At 44.5% G+C, this 25,474-nt stretch overlaps 1 protein-coding gene across 7 annotated transcripts in view; it reads left to right on the plus strand.

Annotated features, from left to right (window-relative positions):
- Nucleotides 1–25,474, plus strand: part of MYRIP (myosin VIIA and Rab interacting protein) — a 374,699-nt gene that overhangs the window by 65,202 nt on the left and 284,023 nt on the right. The window contains exon 1 of one of the 7 annotated variants that reach the window (XM_086720503.1): nt 13,316–15,315. The exons of the other annotated variants lie outside the window; for them this stretch is intronic. The gene's annotated coding sequence lies outside the window, so the exon portion shown is untranslated. Of the gene's footprint in view, nt 1–13,315; nt 15,316–25,474 lie in introns of those variants that run through there. 7 annotated transcript variants of the gene reach the window in all.

Below are 25,474 nucleotides of genomic sequence, written 5' to 3' on the forward strand. Positions count from 1 at the left end.
TAGACATTCCTTCAGTTCTCTGCTCTGAATGGGCTTTTGCTCACTTACACTACCATTAGCTTTTGTTCCTGGATGTTTCTTATCTTTGTTTCTTGATATTTCTTGAATTATTTTTGGCTTGGTTTTCTCTTAGTCGTCTTTCAACCTTATATGATAGATAGAGACCTTTGAGTCTTACCCCATCAACTTTTGCTATCCCTTCTTGATTCTGACAGTGCAGATGTGCATATTGGTGCCCCTGCCTTCCCTCTACCACTCTTCGGCTTTCTTTAGCTCACATCTATCTTTGCTCTTACATACTCAAGGCCGAGGCCATTCACAGGCTCTTCTGCAAACATACTTGAGCCTCTCCAGTTTTGTTCAGAAGTTGACGCTAATGTTGAAAATCAGCAAGCAGCCCTTAAGTAATTATGATGGAACATATTATCTGTGCTCCCTCTCCTTTTTTAGAACTTCACTGGAATCTGTAGGTGGCTGATTGTTCTCCTTTTCTCTTTACTTTTATAAATTAATTGCACTTTTATTTCTTTGCTGTCATTTTGAAGTAGTCTTGCGAAGGAGGGAGAGGCAGCTAAGTGTTTGTTTAGTCTTCCATCTGGACTTGCTGGTCAGGGCCGTGAGGTGCAGAGGTGACGAGCACTCCGGTGGCATGAACCCAGAGCACGCTCGCGGTCCAAGGGATGTGGATATGTCTCCTTCTATCACCTCTTCTCTTAGGCTTGGTACCCAGCTTCCTGAACCTGGGAGGTCGAAAGGAGTCCAGAAGAAGCTGGTTCATTGCTGTACGGGAACATTGTCCTATTCTCAGGAAAGTTGACATTTCTGGAAAGTCTGTCCTCACTTTCACTTCACCTCTGTGGATAGAGTGTTTGGGGGTGGGGTGGGGGGAAGGCAACCCATGCAATGGACCCTGTTCTTTCGGTCTTGGATCCATAATTCCAGGCATCAGCGATGCCTGCTGAGAGGCACAGCCTCTCATGGATTTCAGGTTTCTACATTTTTCTTTGCTTGACTGCCCTCTCTACTTCTAGTGTTGGTCTCCTTGACAGAGGAAACTGGGTTCAATATATTGTCTACACAGGATTCACTGAGAATAATAAAGTTAATTTGTATAAAAACTCAGTGTGTTCAACGCTGTGTTCAACGGTGTGCCCTAACAGCTAATGAGATTCGTCATCGGCGTATGAAGTTTCTCTATTGCCTTCTTTCCTTAGTTATGCAACTCTTAAAGAATCTTTCTATGGTAGAAAAAAGTAACTAGACATATCTGCTGCACTGAAGGCCATGCTGTTCCAGAATCTTACCCAACCGCTTTATTCCTTAGAATTTGAGTTTCTTGGGACAGTTGGAGTGTGGGAACCCCGGCCGGGATCAGTGTGGTATCTTTAGCAGCTCTGAGCCTGGCACCAGGCTCCCATGGAAGTTCTGAGCCAGCCAGGATTTTGATGACATCATTTATGGCAGCCACAAAGCCTCAGAGGGGGAGCAAGGCCCTGATTGGAGGAAGAAGTGCTAAACATAGCTTCCTAGGCTGTAGGCAGACTAGTGGACAGACCACCATAGGCCAGTAAGGCTGGGGGTGGGGACGGCCAAGTCGTGTTGCTTCTTTGTTGGACTCCTCGTGTTTCCCATGTGACTCAGATCCAGGAGGCCCAGCATGCATCTGAGCGTGCCAGTCTCCCTGTGGTAGCCTACAGAGGGCCCGGCCCCGGACTTGTACCTCATCCCTACTCGGGGGGCTGTGTTCGCTTGAGTATTGGGCATTTGGCCTGGTGTTCCCTTCTCTCCATCTGCCTTTCTATGTTTCTGGCATCCTTAATTTGAAGAACTTCTTTTTCTTCTGTGATGTAGCCTATCGTGGTGCTCTGTCAATATCTGCTCAGATAAACAGATTAAATTAGTAAAATAAATAAATGAGGTGTCATCTGTACGGTGGAGATAGAGAGTGCTCGTCAGATACGTCATGTGTTCCTGCACATTTCCCAGCCTCCCCTCCTCCTCTGCGGTGAGGTCGAGGCCATGTAACTAAGTCCGGCCAATAGGCTATGGGAGGAAGGGTACGTGGCACTGTTGGACCAAGACACTTAAAAGCTGATACTCCTCTCTATCCCCCTGCCCGCTGTGGGGACCCTGGAGGCCTCATGTTGAAACGTGGCATCACCAGATGGACGGAACCCAATCCCTAAGACATTGGATGGAACAGAGTTTCTGATGGCCAGCAAGGGACTTTATGTGACAAAGAAATAAACTTTTATTGGGTTAAATCGCTGAGGCCTCGGGGTTTATTTGTAACAGCAACATACTCTAGTATTGCTTTGAGTAATATAGTTTCTGGGAGCTCAAAGGGACCGGAGTATTCATTATTTCTCTGCCCTTGACTTGCAGCTGAAGAAGCAGGCTCAAACAGTGCAGATAGCGGGAGAGCCTGGCCAGGCCCTGAGGTTCTGGATGCCAGGGCGCCTGGCCTTCTTCCACCGTCTGGCCCCTCGTGTGGTAGAAGATACCGTGGAAAGATCTCCAGACACGCAGTCGCATCATAGTTTAGACCCTATGATTTTACATTGTCAGGCGCGTTTACAAAGTGGTTTTAACAGTGACCGTTCATTGCACGGTACTCTGGTGTTCAAATTGAGTCTCGGAGGCATTTATGAGATAGACACAGCCTTTACAGTTTTTCATTTAATACATGCTTGCCAGAAGCTAGTTAGCAGCTGGATAACTTCCAAACATTTGCTGGTGCTCTAGTGGGCCTGTCTGTGGTGGAGCAGAGGTTAGAGGTAATGAAGTGGTTTCCTGTAACTGCGACTGGCCATTAATTGCCAGCGTTTGCTGAACTGACGGTCTCCTGAAGCCTACCACGCACCGCGGGGCCAGGCTGGACCGGGCCAGCGGAAGGAAGGGAGGGAAGGGTTGAGAGTGCGGGAGGCAGAGCGCTTCCTGCCTGTCTTTGTCTGAGAGGCTCTCGGGGATGGGGGATGGCAGTGTGCGAGCTTCTCCCCCTTTCCCTGTGTTAAGGAAAGGGAACCGAATGCACCTGGAGACCTGCTTCTGCCGCCCCCTGGTCTCAACTGCTCACTTCTGATAGGACCCGCACCTGCTTTGCCCTGTGTGGGGGAGGGCGGTACTCCACCGCACAAGAGTCAGGTCCAAGTGTCTTGAGGAAATCAGAGCTGCCAGGCATGTGGAAGAGGCACTGTAGGGAAGAGAAGCGTCTCCCCCGGTCTAGAAATAGTTTGTGTTTCTAGTCTGTTCTACAGACGCTCCTTTGAGGATTCATCACCCCCCCTTTTTTTTTTAAAGTAGAAAGAACACAGTACTTTTAATAAAATGGGTCAGTGATCTTTCTTCATTCAAAATTCATTTTAATTTTCAACAAATTAAAATTTTATTACAAGAACTTGAGTGTTCAAGAAGTTTCTTTTTCAAAAAGTAAAACGCCTTTGTTCTCAGTGTCTTTTGTTGGGACGCTTAAATCGAGCTCACGAATGAACAAAGGCCCCCGGTTGTATCCGTCTCTGAATTTGGAAGTCCGATGGCCTTGTCTTTACTCGGTTGGAATAAGTGGGCCCTACGGTTGATGAGATAGCTGGGCGTTCACAGAGTGCCTCTGCCTGACATCTCCACACTGGCCCTTTGTAGCTCCGCATACTCCACACTGACACCGTGGCACTGACCTGTCCAGTTAATGAATCCGTCATCTCAGAGGGGACAGGAGGGACTCCTTCCTCTGTAGCAATAGATCAGCGTGGCCAGCCAGTCACCTGGAAGGGCCCTGAAAGAAGAGAGCCCGAGAGCAGGTGCATTTTAAAGTCCAGTGGAAGGTCTGGTATGGTTCTGTTTGAATGTCACTTTGGGAAGGGGAAGGCCCTGTGAGAGTCAGAACCGGGAGACATCGGGAGAGAGCCTGGAGACCTGTGGGGGCAGGCGCAGGGACCTCAGAAACAGGTGGGGGGCACAGGGTATAGAGTATCAATCTCAAACTAGAGGGGACCTCCCAAGATTTTTTTAAGAATCTCCTTTTTACTTATTATTAGAATTTTTATTAATAATGAAAAGGTCAAATATACTAAATCAGAGTTGTTGGATTATTTCAAAATCATGGACTTAATGTCAGGACCCTCCTGGGCAAATGAGAAGGGAATGAAAGGGCAGAGGGAGAGAGGGAGAGCTTTATAATTTTAATAAGTGTCTTAGCTCTTGAGGAATAGTCCGGAAGGTGGACTTACATGTATAGTTAAGACTTATGTGTATAATTAGAATGTTCTAGAGAGTTAGAAATAAAAACATCAAGGGGCACTTGGCTGGCTCAGTCGGTTAAGTGTCTGACTTTGGCTCGGGTCATGATCTCACAGTTCGTGGGTTTGAGCCCCACATTGGGCTCTGTGCTGACAGCTCAGAGCCTGGAGCCTGCTTTGGATTCTGTGTCTCTGTTTCCCTCTGCCCCTCCCCCACTTGCACTCTGTCCCTGCCTCAAAAATAAACCTTTAAAAATTTTTTTTTAAATGGGGCGCCTGGGTGGCGCAGTCGGTTAAGCGTCCGACTTCAGCCAGGTCACGATCTCGGGGTCCGTGGGTTCGAGCCCCGCATCAGGCTCTGGGCTGATGGCTCGGAGCCTGGAGCCTGTTTCTGATTCTGTGTCTCCCTCTCTCTCTGCCCCTCCCCCGTTCATGCTCGGTCTCTCTCTGTCCCAAAAATAAATAAACGTTGAAAAAAAAATTAAAAAAAAAAATTTTTTTTTAAAAAGAAAGAAAACCATCAAGGCAGACCCATGGGAATACCTACATCTCGGTGGAAGGTAGGAAAAAGGAAAGACTTCCTGAAGAGGGGAATTTTTAGATCTGATTCTTGAAGACGGACAGGATTTTTTAAGCGGAATGAAACAAAGGTCTGGGTAACAGGAAGCATCCTGGGCAAGGTAATAAGGACATGTTTTCTCAGCCCCACATCGGGACCTGTGGGGGGCCGTGGAGGAAGACAGTAGTTTTGCATCCACTGTTCCTGATCATAAAGGATAGAGTGTGGTGTTCCAAGAATATCACCTCCTCTTATTTCTAGTGACCCTCAGAAACACGGTTTCTTATCCATTGCCAAAAGGGGGAAACTGAGGATCCGAAAAGATGTTAAGTAACTTACTCAGATTGTACACAGTGAGAGGTAAATTCAAGCCGAGGCAGTTTCACCCCAGAGCTGAGGCCAGTAACTAGGATAGATAGCACACAGCCTTGGCATTGAACCAAGGCCACCCAGGCGCCATGGGACGTAGTAGGGGAAGTTAGGGCCATCTTAGAAAATCTGGTACCTGTGCTTGCTAAAGCTTTGCATATTGGAGGGGGGAGCTAGGAGGGCTTGATTTAGGATATGGGAAAGGGTAGTTGGGACATTACAGTAGTCATTAGTCCCCTGTGGCATTGAGCTCTTCAAATATGGCTTGTCCAAATTGAGATGTAGTCCAAATATAAAGTACACTCTGGATTTCGAGGATCTAGTGTGAAAAAAAGCTATAAAAGATATCAGTAATCATTTTTATATTGAAAACAAAACGTACCTAAAATTACATTTTAAATAAAAATACAGTTAGAATTAATTTTACCCATTGTTTATTTTATTTTTATTTACTTATTTAAATGTTTTTATTAGAGAGAGAGAGAGAGAGAGACAAGGGGAGGGACAGAAAGAGGGAGAGAGAGAGAATTCCAAATAGACTCCGTGCTGCCAGTGCAGACCCTGACTCGGGTCTTGAACCCATAAACCATGAGATCATGACTTGAGCCAAAACTAAGTCGGATGCTCAACCTGCTGAACCACCCAGGCACCCTGTTTTTTTGTTTGTTTTTATTTTTTCAATGTTTTATTTATTTTTGAGAGAGAGAGAGAGCACAAGTGAGGGAGGGGAAGACAGAGGGGAAGACACAGAATCTGAAGCAGGCTTTAGCACAGAGCCCGACGCAGGGTTCCAACTCACAAACCATGAGTTCGTGACCTGAGCCGAAGTCGGACACTTAACCGAGTGAGCCACCCGGGCACCACCCCCCCTCTTTTTTTTAATGTGATTGCTAGACTACTTTATATACATGTTTCACATTAAGCTTTTATTGGACAACACTAGTTTGGAATGCAGGTTAAGCAGTTTGGAATTTATAAGACCAAAAAGTAAGCTTTCTTTCTCAATTTTGTTTGGGGCTAGTGCTTTTCTGTATGAGGTTTTTAGCTTTCTGAAGGGTCCAGGCAATGTCTTAGCTACCAAATTGTATATTGACCTTTGCTTTCAAGTATTGTCGTCTCTCTCAAGTGAAGGTGGTCTCAGAATAATGTCCTGGTTTGGGCCTTACTATGTAGTTTAAAAGGAAAGTCCATTGTATTCATGCTATATTCACTGCAGAAAGTTTGCACATCTCAGGATGGAATAAATCCTTTGATGTCTCTTTGAAGTTAATGGTTGACCAAGTATGTCATGACCTTTGAAATAATATGTGGCTTTAGAATAGCCTTATCTTCATAATTTGTATAGTGTCTCTGGCACCATAAAATTAAATTATCATGTATTTGCCTATGGGGCCTGCCTTTAGGAATGGCCAGGGGAGTTTGTTGCTGCAAATGTGGTTGTAGGGTAAAAGGGAATGATACTAAAGCTTCCATTCACTTTTAAATGTGTAGCCCTTCGAAGATGTGTAGTTACTAATTGGGAGGTTCTGGTTCCATTCACCCCATAATCCCATAGTCTTTAATAACAGTTTCTTACAAGGTTGCTTTTGTGGTGTTAAGTTCCTGATCTTATTTACTTTTCCACTGCAAATGTCAGAGCTTAAACTCTGTTGGGCTGTGATAAAGCTTCTTGGCACAAATTCTTGGCCTAGCCCTCATTCCTCCAACCCCTGGCTGCGGAAGGCATTTCTTTGGCATTAGGTGTGCACAGATTTCAGAACTTGAAAGGGAGGAAGGAGGAAGGTTTCCAAGCCACTGAAAAAGCAGCTGTCTCCAACTACAGTAGTTCAGGCACATACACAATCATCTCACCAGAGACACAGAGCTGGTGAGGGCAGATGGGCAACATGGAGATCAGAATTTCTTGTACTTCCTCGCTCTGTGCTGTGTTGCTAGAATAACTTGCTTGTTCCGTGAACTTCTTCAGTTTCTGGATATGGACCCTAGCCTTGGTGGCCAGCAGCTGCCTTCCCTTCCCTCCTCACCAGCTCCTAAAGCCAACAGTTCCTAAGCTGACATGTTCATAAGGAAATTCATGAACAACCTGTTTGACTCACAGGTGACTTTTAATGGGCTCCTTCACCCCAATGGGAGACTCCTGGTCCAGGGTAGAGATTCCTTTGCTGGAAATTGGAGCAAGGCCTCTAATTCCAAGAAAAGCTCAGCCCCAGGTGCGCCTCAAGTCCCAGCCTTCTTCAGCTCACCCTGGCCCCTGTTGGCCTGACTCACGGGCTCCCATTCTGCATTAACTATTAATGTGTGTAAGCCTAGGAGGCAAGTGTCCTGCCCTGGCTGATTCTTCTCCCCATGCCTCAGGCCAAACCCAGAGTGCCTAGCTCCTGCATGTCTAAGTAGATTCTGGGTCCCAACACGTTGACATACCCAGTAAGTTGCCAGGGTCTTTGGAATTAGTTCAGGAATGGAGTGTCTCCTTTGCCCCTACCAGGCTTCCCCAAATGTTGGTGTGTGGTCAGCCCCTGTAGCTGTGCTGGTTGAATGCTGGTCGTCTCCCACAATGTAATGCTTCGCTTGCCTTCTATGTCTTCTGCGCTGAGCAACTCATAGCCACCAAGGCCTGCTTTGCCCCATTCCATGCCAGGAATGTGCCTGGAGCCTGCATGTGCTCCCTTCCCAAGACTGCTCCTGGCCACTGGTTAGACAGACATGGTTTTGTATCGCTCTCGGAATCCCGTCCCTACAGCTCCCTACCCTACTGCTCCACACACCAGGGCTGGCGTCTACCTGAGTGCTCTTGGCAGATTGCCACCCTCCCCTGAACCAAGGCTCAGGCAAGGTCCGGTCAGACCGCCCGATGTCTGTGGCTTGTGTCCCTCCCTGAGCCGCATCTCTGAGCCCCAAGAGGACCGACACTTCCCCGGACCCTGGACTTTTGCCGTATGGTCTTGCCGTACCCTGCTCTTGTGTCCTCCCCTTTCCTTCCCTCGCCTTCTCCTTCCCCTCCTGGGTCGGCTCCCCCACAACCAGGTTTATCCAACTGGGGGGTCCAGGACAAAACTTCCAGAAGCTTCTATTCCTGCGAGAGCATAAAAAACATCTGTGTGTGGGGGCGCCTGGGTGGCGCAGTCGGTTAAGCGTCCGACTTCAGCCAGGTCACGATCTCGCGGTCCGTGAGTTCGAGCCCCGCGTCGGGCTCTGGGCTGATGGCTCAGAGCCTGGAGCCTGTTTCCGATTCTGTGTCTCCCTCTCTCTCTGCCCATCCCCCATTCATGCTCTGTCTCTCTCTGTCCCAAAAATAAATAAACGTTGAAAAAAAAAAAAAAAAAAACATCTGTGTGTGGTCCTGAAGCAGAGCATAATGGCCTAGGTTGTCTGCCGTGCTTTGGTGACGCGTGGTGAGAGAGGGAGAGAAAACTCTTAAAATTCATTGTTGACCGTATTTTTGATCCTCCTTCCTTGGCACAGTATTTTTTCGTTTTTACATGAACCTCAGAGCAAAAGCATGGGGGCGGTATGTAAGGCCAGATGCTCAACTGTACTACATGTCTTGTTGAAAATACAAGAATGAAGGAGTTCATCAATGTTGGTTTGCTTTATGGCCGAAGAAGCCTCACCTGACATGTGACCATGGGTATGTTCCTTCATCTTTAGTGCTCTGCTTTTCCCACTGTGCACGAAGAATGGTGGAGGTGCCTATCTGGGGGCTGTGAGGGTTCCGTGGATTAATACACGGACAGCCCCGTGGACAGATTCGGGACATAGAAAGGACTTGGAAGAGCTGTTGGTGGCTTGCTTTTGGCCAGTTCATCTGATGCAGGAGTTAAATCATTGCAGTTACATTTACATTTTCATATCTGTTTAATACATTCAAATGGTTTTATGGCTTGGCTTTTCCTAAAGCGAGATACGTTCTCTTTCTGATTATTAGATGATTCTCGACAGGTAGAAAGGAATGCTCGAGTTTGTTTTATAGCCAATGCTTAATTGTTTGGACCTTTTAAAATAAGTTTTCATTTAAATTCCAGTTAGTTAACATACAGTGTAATATTAGTTTCAGTTGTACACTATAGTGATTTAACACTTCCATACAGCACCCGGTGCTCATGGTGACAAGTGCCCTCCTTAACCCCTGCCACCTCTTTAACCCATCCCCACCCCCACCTCCCTTCTGGTAACCATCAGTTTGTTCTCTACAGTTAAGAGTCTGTTTCTTGGTTTGCCTTTCTCTCTCTTTCTTCCCCCCTTTCCTCTTTTGTTTTGTTGAAATTACCCCCGCGAATGAAATCATATGGTATTTGTCTTTCCAAAAATACTGATTATTTGAACCTTTGATGTCTGTCTCCACTTTGTATATTCACTCGAGTCCTGACCCACCGTGGCCAAAGGAGACTTTTTTCCCTTAGATTTGGACACTCTCACTCCTTTTCATTTAGGGAGGTTTCTCTATATAGTTTCTGTTGCCCTGCATACCTTCGTAGGGCTGCTTAGTAGCTTCTTTTCTTTCTGATTACAGAAACAAAGTATTTCTATATGAAGTAGAAAATGGCTCAGTGGGCCCATGAAGAGTGGATTTATGAGAAAATCACACTTTCTGCTTTGACAGCTTAAGTATGAAAGGGAAGCTTTTTTTTTTTTTAATTTTTTTTTTTTTTTAACGTTTATTTATTTTTTTGGGACAGAGAGAGACAGAGCATGAACGGGGGAGGGGCAGAGAGAGAGGGAGACACAGAATCAGAAACAGGTTCCAGGCTCTGAGCCATCCGCCCAGAGCCCGACGCGGGGCTCGAACTCACGGACCGCGAGATCGTGACCTGGCTGAAGTCGGACGCTTAACCGACTGCGCCACCCAGGCGCCCCAGGGAAGCTTTTAAATATAAAGTAGAAGCCCTGTACGCAGACAGGCACCCCAGCAGGACTATAATTGACCTTAGATGCTGCCACCGAGAGTGTTTGTTTTCTCCTGGAGCGACATTTCTGTCTCCAAGGCAGTTTCCAAAATCTTGCGTGTCACAGCTCTACAGTCAGCAGGGCCTCCGAGCACTGCACAGACAGTGTCCATCCGTTAGTCCCTTTATTCTGAAGGCTTTCTGCCCTCATGTGACATTAAAGCCCTCAACATTGCTGATGTGCTCAAAGCCACCTGACACAGAGGTGATTCTGGTCCACTGTTGCCATTATTGGGAACAGCAAAGGATGCCTCTGGTTGGAAAAGCTTTACATTGAGAAGCCTGTCCCTAAAACTGACATTGTCAAACCTTCGTTTCCCTTTCTGAAGTAGAGAGACAACATTCTAGAGCAAATGACGGGTTTAAGAGCTAAAATAGGCTGTAAACATCAGTCCTGAATTCAAGCATAGCCCGCTCGATTTATAAATGGGGAATCGAAGTCCCTGGGAATTAAGCGTGTTACATAAAGCAACACAGTAAGTGATGCTGGCAGTCTCATCCTGTTCCCTCAATCATGACAGTGTGTCTCTTGTTTAGTCTTTGTTTTGCAGTGCAGTTAGGCATTCAGTTAAATGTCAGGAGAGCTACACTCCACAAGCCCCACCTACTTTCAAGGGAATATTTAATTTAAGCCCACTGTATTGTTGAAATACAAACAGTCATGATTTAAAATAAATTTGTTTTTTAAGGCATTTGATTCTGAAAATTGAGAAGTGAGTTTGCATCCTTCATTATGAAACTCACGCATATTCACGTGGGATATTACAGCCCAGCTCTAGGTACGTTGTACAAATGCCAACAGCTGGCTGATTTCTGCTTCCGGGAAGTGGAACAGAGGTACTTCTCCCTATTCCTTCTGCTAATTACAACTAAAAACGCCAGACACTATATCTAGACAAATGGAAGGAGACTGTGAAAGGTAGCTGGAAGAAGGCAGACTGGCTAAGTGCCCCTGGAACTGAAGAATGACACAGTGGCAAGTTCCCTGGGCTTTCTTTGTGCCTCATATAAATCTGAGATTTGGAAGTGAAATATCTGGCAGCCTGGAAATGCAATGGTCATAGACAAAAAAAGCCTCAACCCCCCCACCCCGCCACCCCCCAAACAAACAAGACCATCCAACAAAAGCCAAAGAACCAGGAAAGGAGTAGCTGAACAAGACTGAAAACTTGTAGACAACAACTGCTGTCCTCGATCCAAACACCACAGAAGAGGATCTGGGGCTCCCAGCCCCACCCAGAGAAGGCCAGGTAGGGAGCTGAAACTCTTAGCTTCAATGGCCACTAACAAGCCCCCACCTCTCTTGTGGTGTAAATGGGGCCCTGTAGGGAGCCAGACTTCTACCTGCACCCGGCAGAAACAAAGTGCTTCTCCCCATCCCTGCCATGGTGGTGTCAGTGAAGGACTAGGGAAGAGTCAAAACTTCCAGCATTGGCAGAGATAATGAGGCCATCTGCCCTATGGAGTTACCGAAGACCATTTGGGGGGCTGCAGTTCCTACCCAGCAGTAATGAGGAGCCTCCTCCCCGGGTGTCAACAGAAGCCAAGTGGGGAGCCTACACTTCTCCCCCTATCTGGCAGCAACAATGCCACATTGGTGTCAGAGAAAGCCAGCTAAAACAGGCTTAAATAAGACCTAGAGTCTTAGAACATAATACAAACATGTACAGTCTTCAGTAAACAAAAAAATTGCATACCAAGAACCAGGAACATCTCAAACTGAATGCAAGTAGACAATCAGTAGATGCCAACGCTGAGATGGCAGATATGATGGGAATAGGCAGTATTTTGAAGCAGCCTTGATAAAAATGGCTCAACCAGCAATTTTGAACATGTTAGAAACAAGCAGACAAAACAAAACGAAAAGCCTCAACAAAGGAGTAGAAAGTTTGAGCAAAGAAATAGAAGGTATGATGAAGAACAAAATGGAAATTTTTGAACTGAAAAATATAGTAACCGAAGCTCAAGAACAGAATGAAAGGGTAGAGGAAAGAATCAATGAGCTGGAAGATATAACAATAGAACTTACCAAATGTGAACAACAGAGAGACAGTGAAATGAAACAAAAAAATGAACAGAGCCTTAGTGGCCTGTGGGACTATAATAAGGTATCTTACATTCGTGTTATCAGTTTCAGGAGAAAGAGGGCTGAAAAAGTACTTGAGGAAATAATAGTTGAAAACTTGCCAAAGTTGTCAAGAAAGAGACACAAGCCTACAGATTTAAGAAACTGATAGAATTTAAAACAGGGTGAACTCGAAGAAACTCTCTTCTAAATTAAGAAAAGAAAAAATCTTGAAAACAGCCAGAGGAAAATGGCACCTTACATACAAGGGAAAAACAATTCGAATGACAGCAGATTTCTCAACAGAAACTGTGTAGACCAGAAGGAAGTGGTACTATCATTATTTTTTTTTAGGTGCTGAGAGAACTGTCAACCCAGAATCTAATACACAGTGAAGACAGTCTTCAGGGACGAAGAGAAAAATCAAGACATTTTTAGGTGAGGAAAAACTAAAGACTGGCTAAAGAAAGTTCTTTAAGCAGAAATGAAGTGACAAAAGAAGTAAATTGAAAACATCAGAAAAGAGGAATTTGATAAGCAAAAATAGGAGCAAATATAATATTTTTTATTCCCTGGTAAATAGGTTTTTTAAATTATGCTTGACAGTGGAAGCAAAATTATGCCATTGTCTGATGTGATGCTAAATGTATGTAGAGGAAATATTTCAGGCAATTATATTGTAAACAGGGTAAAAGGACTTAAAGGGAGATAAGATTAATATATTTCACCTGAACTGGTAAAAATGACTACATTAGCAGACAGTACTATGTTTTATATATATAAAATGTCATACCTACTAACCACTATTAAAGTTATACAGATAACATTCTAAAAACATTAGATAAATCAAAACGAAATTCTAAAAAATGCCCAAGTAACCTGTAGGAAGACAGGACAAAGAAAATAGAGAATCAAGAGAATAAACAGAAAAAAAAATAGCAAATTTAAGCCCTAACATATCAATAATCACATTAAATATAAATGGCCTACATACACCAACCAATTAAAGACACAAATTAGCAAAGTGGATAAAAAGACACATCCCAAAGATATGCTGTCTGTAAGAAACCTGCCTTAAACATAACAATACAGGCTGGTTGAAAGTGAAAAAAGAAATATCATGCAAAACTTAATTTTGCACCTGGTTGGTTCAGTCAGTTAAGCGTCCGACTTTGGCTCATGTAATGATCTCACCTCACCTGAGTTCGAGCCCTGCATCAGGCTCTGTGCTGACAACTCAGAGCCTGGAGTCTGCTTTGAATTTTGTGTCCCCGTCTCTCTCTGCCCCTCCCCTGTTCATGCTCTGTGTCTCTCTCTCTCTTTCTCAAAAATAAATAAACATTAAAAAAGAACCAGGAGTGGCTATATTATAATGGATAAGCTATATTGCAGAGCAAAGAAAATCACCAGAGACAGAGGAAGAAGGCATTACATAAAAAAGGGTTGCTGTACCAAGAAGATGTAGCAATCTTAAATGTGCATGTACCAAACAACAGACCTTGAAAATAGGTAGAGAAAAGCAGGTAGAACTGAAACCAGAAGTAGTCAAGTCAACGATTAGAGATGGAAACTTCAACAACCTCTCTGAACAGTTAACAGAACAACTAGACAGATAATCAGGAAAGATATAGAAAAAACCCAACACCACAGTCAACCATGGAGAGGCAGTGGGTTACTGTGGAATGAGTCCAGCACCAAGGTATAAAGAGCCACCACGGAGAAGAACATGAGTTGGAAGATGCCTCCAAATTGGAAATCGGTAACTTTGTCCATCAGTCTGTGCCCTCAGAGCGAGTCTTAGCTCTCCCCATCAGTGTCTGCAGACCTAGTGTGTGCAGGGCCAGAAGAGGTCAGAGAGTCCCGCGGTCGATCCTGAGAGCTCACTCAGTCCTCCCTCCACTCTTGTAGCTAACGGCATTGAGGCTGCTCTCCACCCCTGGGGTCTGTGTATTAGGCACTGACAGTGCCCAGTGTCAGGCACCAGACCCTCAGGCCTCACTTCCTAGCAGTGTGCTTGCATTTCCTCAGAGCCTCGGCCCAAGCTTCTGAATTGGATATGTTAAAGCAACCATAATTTGCATATAAAATCTAAAGTTACATTTGCATGAATGGTGTTACCTCTAAAAATACGTAGACCAGATTTTCAACGAGGACAGAATGCACAGAGTCTCTAGAACTACTTTAGAACAAGTGACCCTCTGGCAAACTGCATGTATCTAGAGGCAGCAGTATGAACTCTCAGCTTTTTAATTTCTTGCCTGATCAACCATCACTGAAAAGTGAATAGCTCAGCATTAGGAACCTTCTCGTGCAGAGACTGGCAAACGATGGACCCACGGGCCAAATCTGGACTGCCACGTGTTTTTGTATGTGAAGTTTTATCGGAACCTAGAGAGCAACATCAGAACCATCTGGGAACTTGTTGGAAATGAAATTCTCCTGCTGCAAACTATTGACTCAGAAACTCAGGAGGTGACACTCAGCACTGTGTGTTGGAGAAAAGTTGGAGAACCCGTGGATTACAGTGTCCTGCCATACACTGGCTAGTGCTGTGATATGGCAGTACTTAGCACTTAATACCTTTGTCTTCTCTAAGGATGCAGTTCAGCCAACATCCCTGGATGCTGTGGCCATGCACCTGATCCCTTACTGTGCCTGAAAGTACATAGGCTCTGGCCTCCCAGGGAAGCAGGCATGCGACCACAGTGTGCCATGTGGAGTCTTCTAGGGATGCGTGAGCTCTGCAAGCCTGGAGCGAGGAGGACGGAACTACCAGAAATGATAGACTTTCCTCGTCACGTCTGTGTTTCTGGAGGTAGGGTGTAAGGTCCCCCTTGAGACAGGCCTCAGGAAGCAGGATGAGTGAGAGCCACGCCCAGGTTGCAGCGGTGAGCCTGGAGCCCAGGCTCGGAGCTGGAGGAGGACAGCCCAAACTGGAGTGCCAGGCAGATGGGATCACCACAGCACAGGCAGCAGCAGACGGCTCAGGGAAGGACGAGACTGGGCCAGAGGGAATGGAAGAGTGTTGCTCTTTCTTTTGCATGCCTCGGTGTGCTGGGCTGCAGGATCTGAGGACGTGATTCAGGATAAAGACCTAGCTCTGGAGTCCAGCTGGAGAAGAAGCAGAGAGCAGCAGTACCTGAGGTATTCTTACTGTTTCTAAAAATCAGAGTCGCGCCCACAGATGAGAGGTGTTATCAGTCTCCAGCGAGGCATCAGCCAGGAGTTGAGGGTCAGAGGAAGTGATAGAATAGTCCGTCATTCAGGTGTAATTCAGATGAAGGCTCCATCACTGAGACTGTAGCTAGATGTAATCTGAAAGTTGCCCCACCAAAGAAGTGGGCAGAGCAGGTAGAAACTGCCTCTCTTCTAAGCTAAAGTGGCAAAAGTCATTTTGAAAAAGCCAAGAACTGGGTGACAGGGATAACTCTGTGATGGAGAATGAACCCAGACATCATGAGGCAGGAACTTCTGGATAAAAGGTTGAGTTTAAAGTTGTCCAGAGACAGGGTCTGAGTGAGAACATGTTAAATACAAGTGGGAAGGTTCCAAGGCAGTGGCTGAACAAGGTCTTTGTCAGGTGGTTATTATGTGTTTATGTGGTTAAAGGGCCAGAGACTGGATGGGATTGGTGTGTTACCCAAGATGTGGAAAATAAAAATATGCAGTGAATACAAATGAGATGACCTTTAAAAAAAAGAGAGAGAGAAACCCCCAACTTGTGCTTCTTTCTCCCATTCTCAGGCTGATCCCTTTCCTCCTTCTATGACGGGTGATGTTTTGTTTCACTCCCCTGACTTGTGTGTCAATGACAACATCCCTGTCTCTACTGGTATTGCTCTGTGCTCAGGCATTAACTGGGATAGGGGATCTGGGGCTGAGCTCTTTGCCTAGACACACAGCTCCCTCTCTAGAACACCACGCGTCCTGAGTTCAGATCGTGTTCCTTATGCTTGTCTGCCCCAGCCCCCAACCCTCAGTTTAGAATTCTTTTAACAGTGCTTGGACAGGAATCACAGGGTGAGGCAGCCATAAAGTGGGCCTCGAGGGACTGGAAAGTCTCCGACAGGGGTGTGCACAGTTGGAGTGACAGTTGTCAAAGATGGGGAGCTGCTGGGGCACAAGGCAAGAAGGGATTCTGTAAATCACAGACAGTCAGCGCTCAGAGAACGGTGGAGTTAAAGCATAAAGCACATTCATGAGCTGAGCGGATTGTCGAATACAGCCCAGGAGTTAGGAAGAGGGCAGGAGCCTTCCTGCAGTTTCAGGGTGGGGAGGTGAGCCAGAGTGTTGGGGAAATAGCTGTGTGGGAAACAATGAGGAGAGCAGGAGGCCAGACATCCCCACTGGGAGTCTTGGCATGTGTCTCCACGTGGGGATTCCTTCCCAGCATGACTCAGGGTATTTGCACTTTCCCAAATCCCTAGAAAAATCAGTAGAGGCCTCATGACAATAGGAGGAAGTGTTAGAATTTTTCTTTGAGAAATGAAGCTTACCAATCAATGGAGAGATGTTATTAGTTTGAAGGAATCCACTGATGTCAAGCAAGGGCAGGGACAAAAGCCACAGACACACGATGTTGAAGGTGAAGGTCAACATTTCTGGGAACAGGACAGAGCAGTCAGGAGAGAAGCAATCATGGTCTAAGTGGTCATTCTTGCTTACGTCTCTTTCCGTGTTACAAGTGTGGGTCTATAGCCCTGGCTGCTGTGAACCCAAGTCATTGTTTGCAAATAGAATAAATATTAAAAGTGTGTAGGCATAGTGTACTTTAGTCAAATTCCGTGAGTGATATTTCAAGATACAAGTTTTTGAAACAAAAGAAGTCCTTTTGGTCATTTCAACATTAAAGCCGTGTGGAATTGTTAACTTTGCTAGGATATCAAATATTTCATTATTCATGTACCACCATGTAACGTTCACTCTTTTTTTCCAGTGTTTGAATATTTGGCATAGACCACAGTCCTTTGTAAGTTCTACTAAACAGAATATTTGTTTTTCTTAAACAGTTTTTAGGTATCTGTAGTAAAGGCGAGAGGGTATGGAGAAGTGAGTATGGTGAAGTAAGTTTTCAAGAAACTTACAATTTTGAGCTTTCCCAAGAATGCCAGGAATTCTAGCTTCTCATTCTGAATCACATTATCTTTGGGGAGTTTGGGAACAGTAGGTAGCTAGCTACAGTCCCCTCATAGGAGGAGACAGAACCACAGAACCACAGTATGGCCAGTGCAGCCTCTACAGAGGAGCGCTGGGGATTCGTGGAGCTAGACGGAGACAGGAAGGAGTGAGAGACGGCCACTGAAGGTCAATCAGATGGCTGAGGCGTGAGCCTAACCTGGGAGCCCCGCTGTCTCCAGAAAGCCAGCACGATGTGGTGGGGTGGGCTGCCGATCTTCGAACAAAGAGGTCTCTCCGGGACGTTCACATTGGCCATGTCTGAGCGCACAGCCAGGTGTTTCGCAATGAAACTCTGGAGATGGGAAGGGCAGGAAGAACCGGAAGTCAGATCCTGTAACAGCAGCATGTAGGCATATGTTTACATCATGGCAGATGAGGACTTCTGGCAGATTCTTCCCAGGGCTCTAAGCACTCTCTTAAGCATTTGTGATTTATATTTAACCATATATATATAAATGTATATGATATGTATATGTATATGTATATGTATATGTATATGTATATGTATATGTATATGTATATGTATATGTATATGTATATATCTCCTTTGCTCTGAAGTTAAGTAACTGAACCGTATCCAGGTTGTCATTCTCCACACCCTTGAACCTGAAGCCCGCCTGCATTTGTGGTCTGGCTTTGTTCAGCACTTTATGCACTTGGCCTAATTTAGTCCTCACTTAAATTGTGTGAGGTTAGGCATTATTGTCCCTGATTTACAACTGGAGGAGGAAAAGTCACTGACACAAAGTCACTCAGCTCCACCGGTGGTCAAGCCCAGACCTGCCTGTCCCTCCAAACCTTAACACCTGGCCACCGTGCTCCAGCCCAGGTGAAATCATCTGGTGCTTCCAGCCACTGGATCTTAGAAGGGCCTTCAGGAGATCATGGGCAGCCTGTCCCTTGTCTACAGGCAAGACGTTTTCATTCTCACGTTGGAGATGATCTGTCCGAGGTGTTAGCATTTTGCATGTGTTTTTGCACAGACCCCAGGAGTAAACTGCAGAAAGAGAGACTAGAGCCTTGTGGTTCCTTCTGTCAAACCGTGCTGCGCTTTTCTGGGCTTGCACCATTAAGAATGGACAGTTTAGCTTAAGGGATCAACAGATAGTTTGAAAAGGTCGTTGCAGACCAGACCTGTCCTTTGTTCCTGCCGTCGTTTGTCAGATTGCTGCCTGGCACGACTGGCCGTGGTTGTGTTAACGTCCGCCCATGCTGAGGATTCCTTTTCCAGCCAGGATATTTAACATCAGGTGCATGAATCTGGCCGCTTTCCCGGTAACAGCGGCCTGACGTCGGTGTGTTCATCTTCCAAAGACAGACAAGGCTGCCTTCAGTGTACTTGGGGCAAGATGTGTGTTTGCCGGGACGACGGCAAGGTTGTTCCGTACGACTGCTATGCTGCTCTCACCAAGTACTCTTTTCTTACGAGTCGGGGTCTCTGACACTTTTATTTACACCAAGGTTTCTGAGGCGGAAATCTGGCACATTGTACCCGTGTCCTTCACCTCGTCATTTCTGAGTGGGAAAACGGTGTGGACATTCCCAGTGTGCTTTCTCTGTACCGGGGCACCCCTGAACAGCATCTCAGGCTGGGGCGAAGCCTCTGCATCGGAGTTCCAACACGCGCCTGCTCTTTATGCTCAGGTCCAACTGGTCTCTATGATGTGGACCGCCCAGTACTTATATATTCAAGGCTTGTCACCATTCAGAGGCACTGGAGTTTGTCCGGTCACATCCAGTGTGGCCTCTCTTAGACCTCCGTGCATGAGCCCAAATGAAAAGGGAGCTAATGAAAGGGGCTCAAATATGAGCTGCAAAATGCTTGCAGGCCTGAAAGATACGATTTAATAAGAAAAATGAAAACAACTAATGATAGGTTAACTGGTAAATCACGGCCACTGCTGACTCTACCTTCCATGACAATAGTGAATTACGTGTTAGTGGTGCCGAGAGAGTGTTAGGTTTCCCTGAATTGTCACCAGGGGAGAATTAACCTCCTTCTGTATATATGATAGGTAGGAACTTTTGGGGGAGGAAGAGGGATAATTTAGAACTGCAGTGAATTAAATCAGAGATAGAATTATAAAGAGAGAGAGAGAATAGGATCCAAATGAGAAGAAGAAGAAATTAAGGATGAGGGCACAGAGAAGCAGCAGCCAGCTACCTTTAGTAAAACCATGGTCTCTGTGCTGGGAGAAGACATGGTTGGCACCAACCTTGATGCTGAATGCCCCCGTGTAACAAGCATCCAGATCGAGAAGCAGGACAGACGTGACCAGCTTCCAGAAGCCACTCTTCCCCCTTCTCGTCACTATTGCTCAAAGAGAAGGCCAATCTGTGCCTCTAGTGGCAGGATCAGTTTGGCCTACTTTTGAGCAATAGACTCATAGGGTATATATTCTCTTCTGAGTTTGGCTTCTTTTGCTCAATATTGTTTCGAGATTCATCCACATGATACGTGTAATTATGGATTGTGTAGTCTCACTGTCCCATAGTATTCAGTGTATTCGACTCTCTGTATGGGCATCTGCATAGTGCCTAGTTGGGGTTGTTGCAGATACATCCACCGTGAGCACTCTGTCTTGATGAGACCACGTGGATGGGTTTCTGTCACGTACACACCAAGGAGTGGGATTTCCTGTCGGAAGCATGAGTGTATTGCTAGGGAAGACATTGTCAAGTGGTTTTGCACCAGTTCGCACCTCTAAAGGTTCTGATTATCCTCATCAGAACTTGTATTTTCTCTCGTAATATTAGCCGTTCTGGTGACCACTAGGTAATGGAGGAGAAAGCTGAGGCACAGAGAGGTGTCTGATACTCCATACCTCCCAAGTGGTGAAGCTGGTGTTTGTACCCTTACAGCTGGCTCCGGGCTTCATGCCCCCCCCCCCCCACGCCACCCCCATGATCTTCCTTCCTCCCAGGAGATGCTTCATTTCCTGTGATGATCCATGTTGGTCAGCCCTGGCCAGCCACCACACCAATAACTCAGTCAGCTTCTGTGGGCCCCCGCCTCAGATATTTTAACCAAGCTCTGTCATTGGCCATTCGATTGTCAAACCAACCTCAAAATGTCATTTTCTGGACCCAGAAAAACTGCACACTGCACCCCAAATCGCACTTTGATTTCACATTTAAAATTCCAAATCCCATTAATGAATTTCCCAGTGAGCCCCAAAAGCAGCTGACTTGTGGTTCACTCTTTGTCTTTGCCGGCCAACCTCTGAGGGAAGAGGCCAGTTCTGTCAGACAGCAGGAAAAGAGCGACGAGAAACGGAAACAGCCAGAGCGGGCAACATTTTTGCATGAGAGGGTTCTTTCTGCAGACGTTCGTGGAGACTGTGGGAAATGGACCAGACATGACAAATAGGCAAGTAGTAGTTAAAAAAAAAAAAAAAAAGCAAGATCTAAAATGTTACGACCATTGAAATTACATCTAATAAAGCACGCCTGTGCACCTGAACATGTGTCTTTAAGCTAGCAAGAAAAAGCAAATGGCTCATAGTGATTGTTTTAGGTTGATAGGACAGTGCCTAGGGGTTTGTAGTCTCTTTTGTATTTCGTGGAAGTTTTTTGCAAATTGCTTACGTTAGTTTTGTAAAGGAAAAAAAATCGCTTATATCTAAAAAGATTGTTGGGGCGCCTGGGTGGCGCAGTCGGTTGAGCGTCCGACTTCAGCCAGGTCACGATCTCGCGGTCCGTGAGTTCGAGCCCCGCGTCAGGCTCTGGGCTGATGGCTCGGAGCCTGGAGCCTGTTTCCAATTCTGTGTCTCCCTCTCTCTCTGCCCCTCCCCCGTTCATGCTCTGTCTCTCTCTGTCCCAAAAAAATAAATAAACGTTGAAAAAAAAAATTAAAAAAAAAAAAAATAAATAAAAAGATTGTTTTCCTTTCATGTTTTTGCTGCTTACATTTGGGGAAAATAATGTAGAGCTGTAATCATTTGAAGCTCTGCAATCATTGTGTTTAAAAATCACAGAACCATCATGTAACAATTAATGGCAGGGTACTACAGTGAAATGAGTGAAAGCAGCCAGTGTTCCAATAAGGAAATGAATCTATATTAATAAAATGGGACCTATTCCAGAAGTAGAATTAAGGAGGTTATAATCTGTGTGTGTATAAATAGATGTATTAGTAATTATGCATATGTACATATATCTGCACATATATACATTGCTGTGTATGCAAACACATGATTCAAACTCACTATACACACTATATATATGTAATTTATCAGTCTATTTCTGCTCATTCTTATTAGTCTCCCTCTTTTTTTTTTTTTTTGAAGTTTTACTTATTTATTTTGAGAGAGAGAGAGCATGCGAGCAGGGGAGAGGCAGAGAGAGAGGGAGAGAGAGAATCCCAAGCAGGATCCATGTAGTCAGTGCAGAGCCTGATGCAGGGCTTAATGTCATGAGCCATGAGCTGAAATCAAGTCAGATGCATAACAGACTGAGCCACCTGAGTGCCCCTAGTCTCCCTCTTTTAAAGATAGACAGGGATGCTAAGGACCTGGGAAGTAAAATATGTATAATATGTGTATAATAGTAGATATGGTCAATAAAATATATATGGTAAAGTATACATTTTGTAAGTGTGTATATTTTCATATAGCTGAATCATATATACACAGGTCTGCATGGAAATACACAAAATAATATCATTGCTATTTCTTGGTGGTATTATGAATAGTTTTCCTTTATACTTTATTGTATTTGAAGATTTTTTTTACGATGAACATGTGTTTAAATGAGAAAAGTCAGAAGGAAGGTCTTAGGTAACATTTGAAACTTCTAAGTCCCCTTTGTAAGATGGGTAAGGACCCTATGAAGGAAAAGGCAGTGTTGTGGAAAGATATTGTTCTCTGTTTTCCAAAGGAACATTGAATTGTATTGTTCAAACCACAGCTCTCTTTAAGTAGATAATACAGTAAAAAAATTGTGAATGTTATGTTAGATTTTTTGCCAACAATGAGGATGTGTTCTTGGCTTTGTTCTCTTTTCAAGGTCTGTTTTATTTTCTATCAGATTTATGGATTATTAGACCCCATTTCTTGTCTTAACAGAGACAAAATGAATCCTTTTATTCTTCTTAATGCTCAATGCTCTGTTCTACTTGGATAGATAATGAGACATTATTCATTTTGTGCACTTATGTGTTTAGTAAACCAAACAAGGGAATAGAAATGTATCAGGCAGCAAATAAATATAATTTTATCTGTTAAGATTCATTTATTTAAAAATGTTTTCTGATTACAAACATGTGACAGCATACAAAACTAAGAAAAGGGTATAGAAACTTAAAGAAGGGGTGCCTGGATGGCTCAGTTGGTTAAGCATCTGACTCTTGATTTCAGCTCAGGTCACGATCTCACGGTTCATGGGTTCAAGCCCCATGTCAGGCTCTGCACTGACAGTGTGGAGCCTGATTGGGGTTCTCTGTCTCCCTCTCTCTGTGCCCCTCCCATCCCCCCTTTATCAAAAATAAATAAACAAACATTAAAAAAAGAAACTTAAAATTTTGCATAATTGCACACTTTAGAAATAACCACTTTAGAAAACAGTGGTGAGTTGCCTTCTAGATATTCAGCATTTATTACCAGTTATTGCCTTTAATGGGTATTTACTGAGCTTCATGGTTTGCATTGCCGTATTCTGGGGAAGAGTTTGTGAGCAGGACAGACAAGATCCTGCCCTCACATAACTTACTGTGTCTGCCTGGGCATCACTGTGTGTGTGTGTGTGTGTGTGTGTGTGTGTGTGTGTGTTAGAGAGGTATGCAAAAGGCAGAGGAGGGAGGAGGGAGAGCAAAACAGAAGAGTCCTCTATCAGTTCAGTGTGAAAAGTGCTATTATGGGGGAATTGTAGTCTTCTAAAAATTGTGTGCAAGTTTACACACACACATGCATACATATATACGCAAGTACATGCATGTGTGTATACAGTAGCCAGATTGTTAAAAAGCAAGTTGGCATTCTATGTAATGTTTTCCCATGTTAATATTATATTAAGCAGTATCCTATGTTGTCAGATATGGCTATGCCATATGATATTGCAGTATCATATCACATCACATCATATCATATGCATGCTTGAGAGAGAGGTTGAGAGAGAGAGGGTGTGCATGCGCCAGATAAAGGGGGGAGGGGCAGAGGGAGACAGAGACAGAATCTTAAGCAGGCTCCATGCCACGTGCGGAGCCTGACGCAGGGCTCCATCTACCAACTGTGAGATCATGACCTGAGCTAAAATCAAGAGTCGTATGCTTAACCGAATGAGCCACGCAGGTGCCCTGCTTGCTTCTTAATCTAGTTAATCCTTCCTTGATTGATATTTGGGATATTTATGATTTTTATACTATAAAGAATGTTGCAACAAATATCCTTGTATGTAATGAAATTTTGTCATCTTCCCAGTCTTTTTTCCTTAAAATCCATTCCTGAAAACAGAACGACTGGCTTAAGTGTGTGAGATGAAACTTTTCCAGGCTATGGGACACGCCATCAAGTTGGTTTCCAGAGGGTAGTGCCAGCTGCCTGCCCATTTTTTGCTCACTGGTGAAACATTTCATATTTGCTTCTTCTGAAACTTGTGGACCGAATCCAAGGGAACACGCCCTGTGTTAAGATCTTTATGGCAAGTGCTGTTTGGCACGGTTCTCTGTTTATTGTCAATTAAGCAAATGGAGCTCAGTTCCACCTACAACATAACAGTGATAGCAGCCCCATGGAGTTAGTACCTCTCTGTGCATTCAGAATAGGAAATGGGGGTTAAGTGGAGGTCAGAATAACAAACGAGAGCCATGTCACTGGAGTTTCCTTTGATCTCATATGTCTGGCGTGGAAGGCAGAAAGGACCACCACTAATATAAGAAACAACAAGCCCTATATACTTCGTTCCAGAATAAAAATTTTGTCATATGAACCCTGCTAAGACTCTCTCCTAGAAATTCATATCTGACATCTCAGATGTTTGGATTTTATAGAAATAGGAATTAGCAAACTTCTTTTGTGTTTTAGATATGTCAATTTAATCAGCAAAGACAAATAGCTTTCAAAAAATTAAATGAGATACTTGTTGGCTCTGGAACAGTGCTGTGCCTAAAGACACAATAATGGAGTGCCCATATAAGCAGTCTTATTTCTGATGACCTTGAGTCTTGACCCATCTGGGACACCCACGACTGAGACCATGTTTAGGGATGTAAAGCAATCTTCATGCTCTAGAGATTTTCTGTCTCTGATATGGATGAGCTATAGAGCTCATTAAACTTTTGGGCATAATTGCTTGGATGACCACCATAATTTATGACAACATTCTTGTTACTTCTATATTTTTATAGACCCTACCCTTCGGTTTAATATTGTTAAGGTTTTATGGTGGTCCCATCCAATGATGAAAAATAAGTGGCAAACATCTTGCCCTGGTTTCCTGTGCTTTTTACCAGGTGGAGATCCCATGATAGTGCAGGTCCTGAAGGTGAAGTGAAAATGAGTGTCCCTTCAGTGTTGAGAGAAAGGTCTCGGTGGATGAGGGCTGAAGTGGGATGGGCTGGAGGCAGCATGACTGTGTGTTGTGGTGCCTCTGTGTAGTGCTTCGACTTTGGTAACTGCCTTCCCCTCCTTAGTTATCCAGTAGAAGACCACTGCTCTATGAGATCAGTACATTCCCCTGGAATTACCTCTTAATTAACTTTTCTGGTGCTTAATCATCATAAGCCTTATTAATATCTAGGCAATGTAGGATAGTACCGGATGGGATTTCTTTTATTAGCAATAAGATAAGGTCCCCTGGAGCCTGTTAAATCAATTCTCATTAGACATTGATTCATGGAACCAAGAACTCACCAGCACTCTGCTGCTTTTATGTTGAGTTTAGTGTTTTTATGGGCTTTGTAGAGATGCTCAAATTTAATGGATTCTGGACACTAATCATTTCAATATGTCCTGAAGCTTTATAGCGATAGTGTGTTTTGTGGTATTCACGTGTCATAGGGTTAGAGTGAGGGGAGCCAGGATGTTTGGAGCAAAAATCAGAGCCAAACAGCCACACAAAAAACAAACAAAAAATTGGGGACAGAAATTTGAAAATACCATATAGTGTGCATTGGAGCTATTAAAAATCA

This window comes from Puma concolor, chromosome C2, assembly GCF_028749965.1.
Source record: "Puma concolor isolate L17-30 chromosome C2, mPumCon1.1.hap2, whole genome shotgun sequence".
NCBI classification, from domain to species: Eukaryota; Metazoa; Chordata; class Mammalia; order Carnivora; family Felidae; genus Puma; species Puma concolor.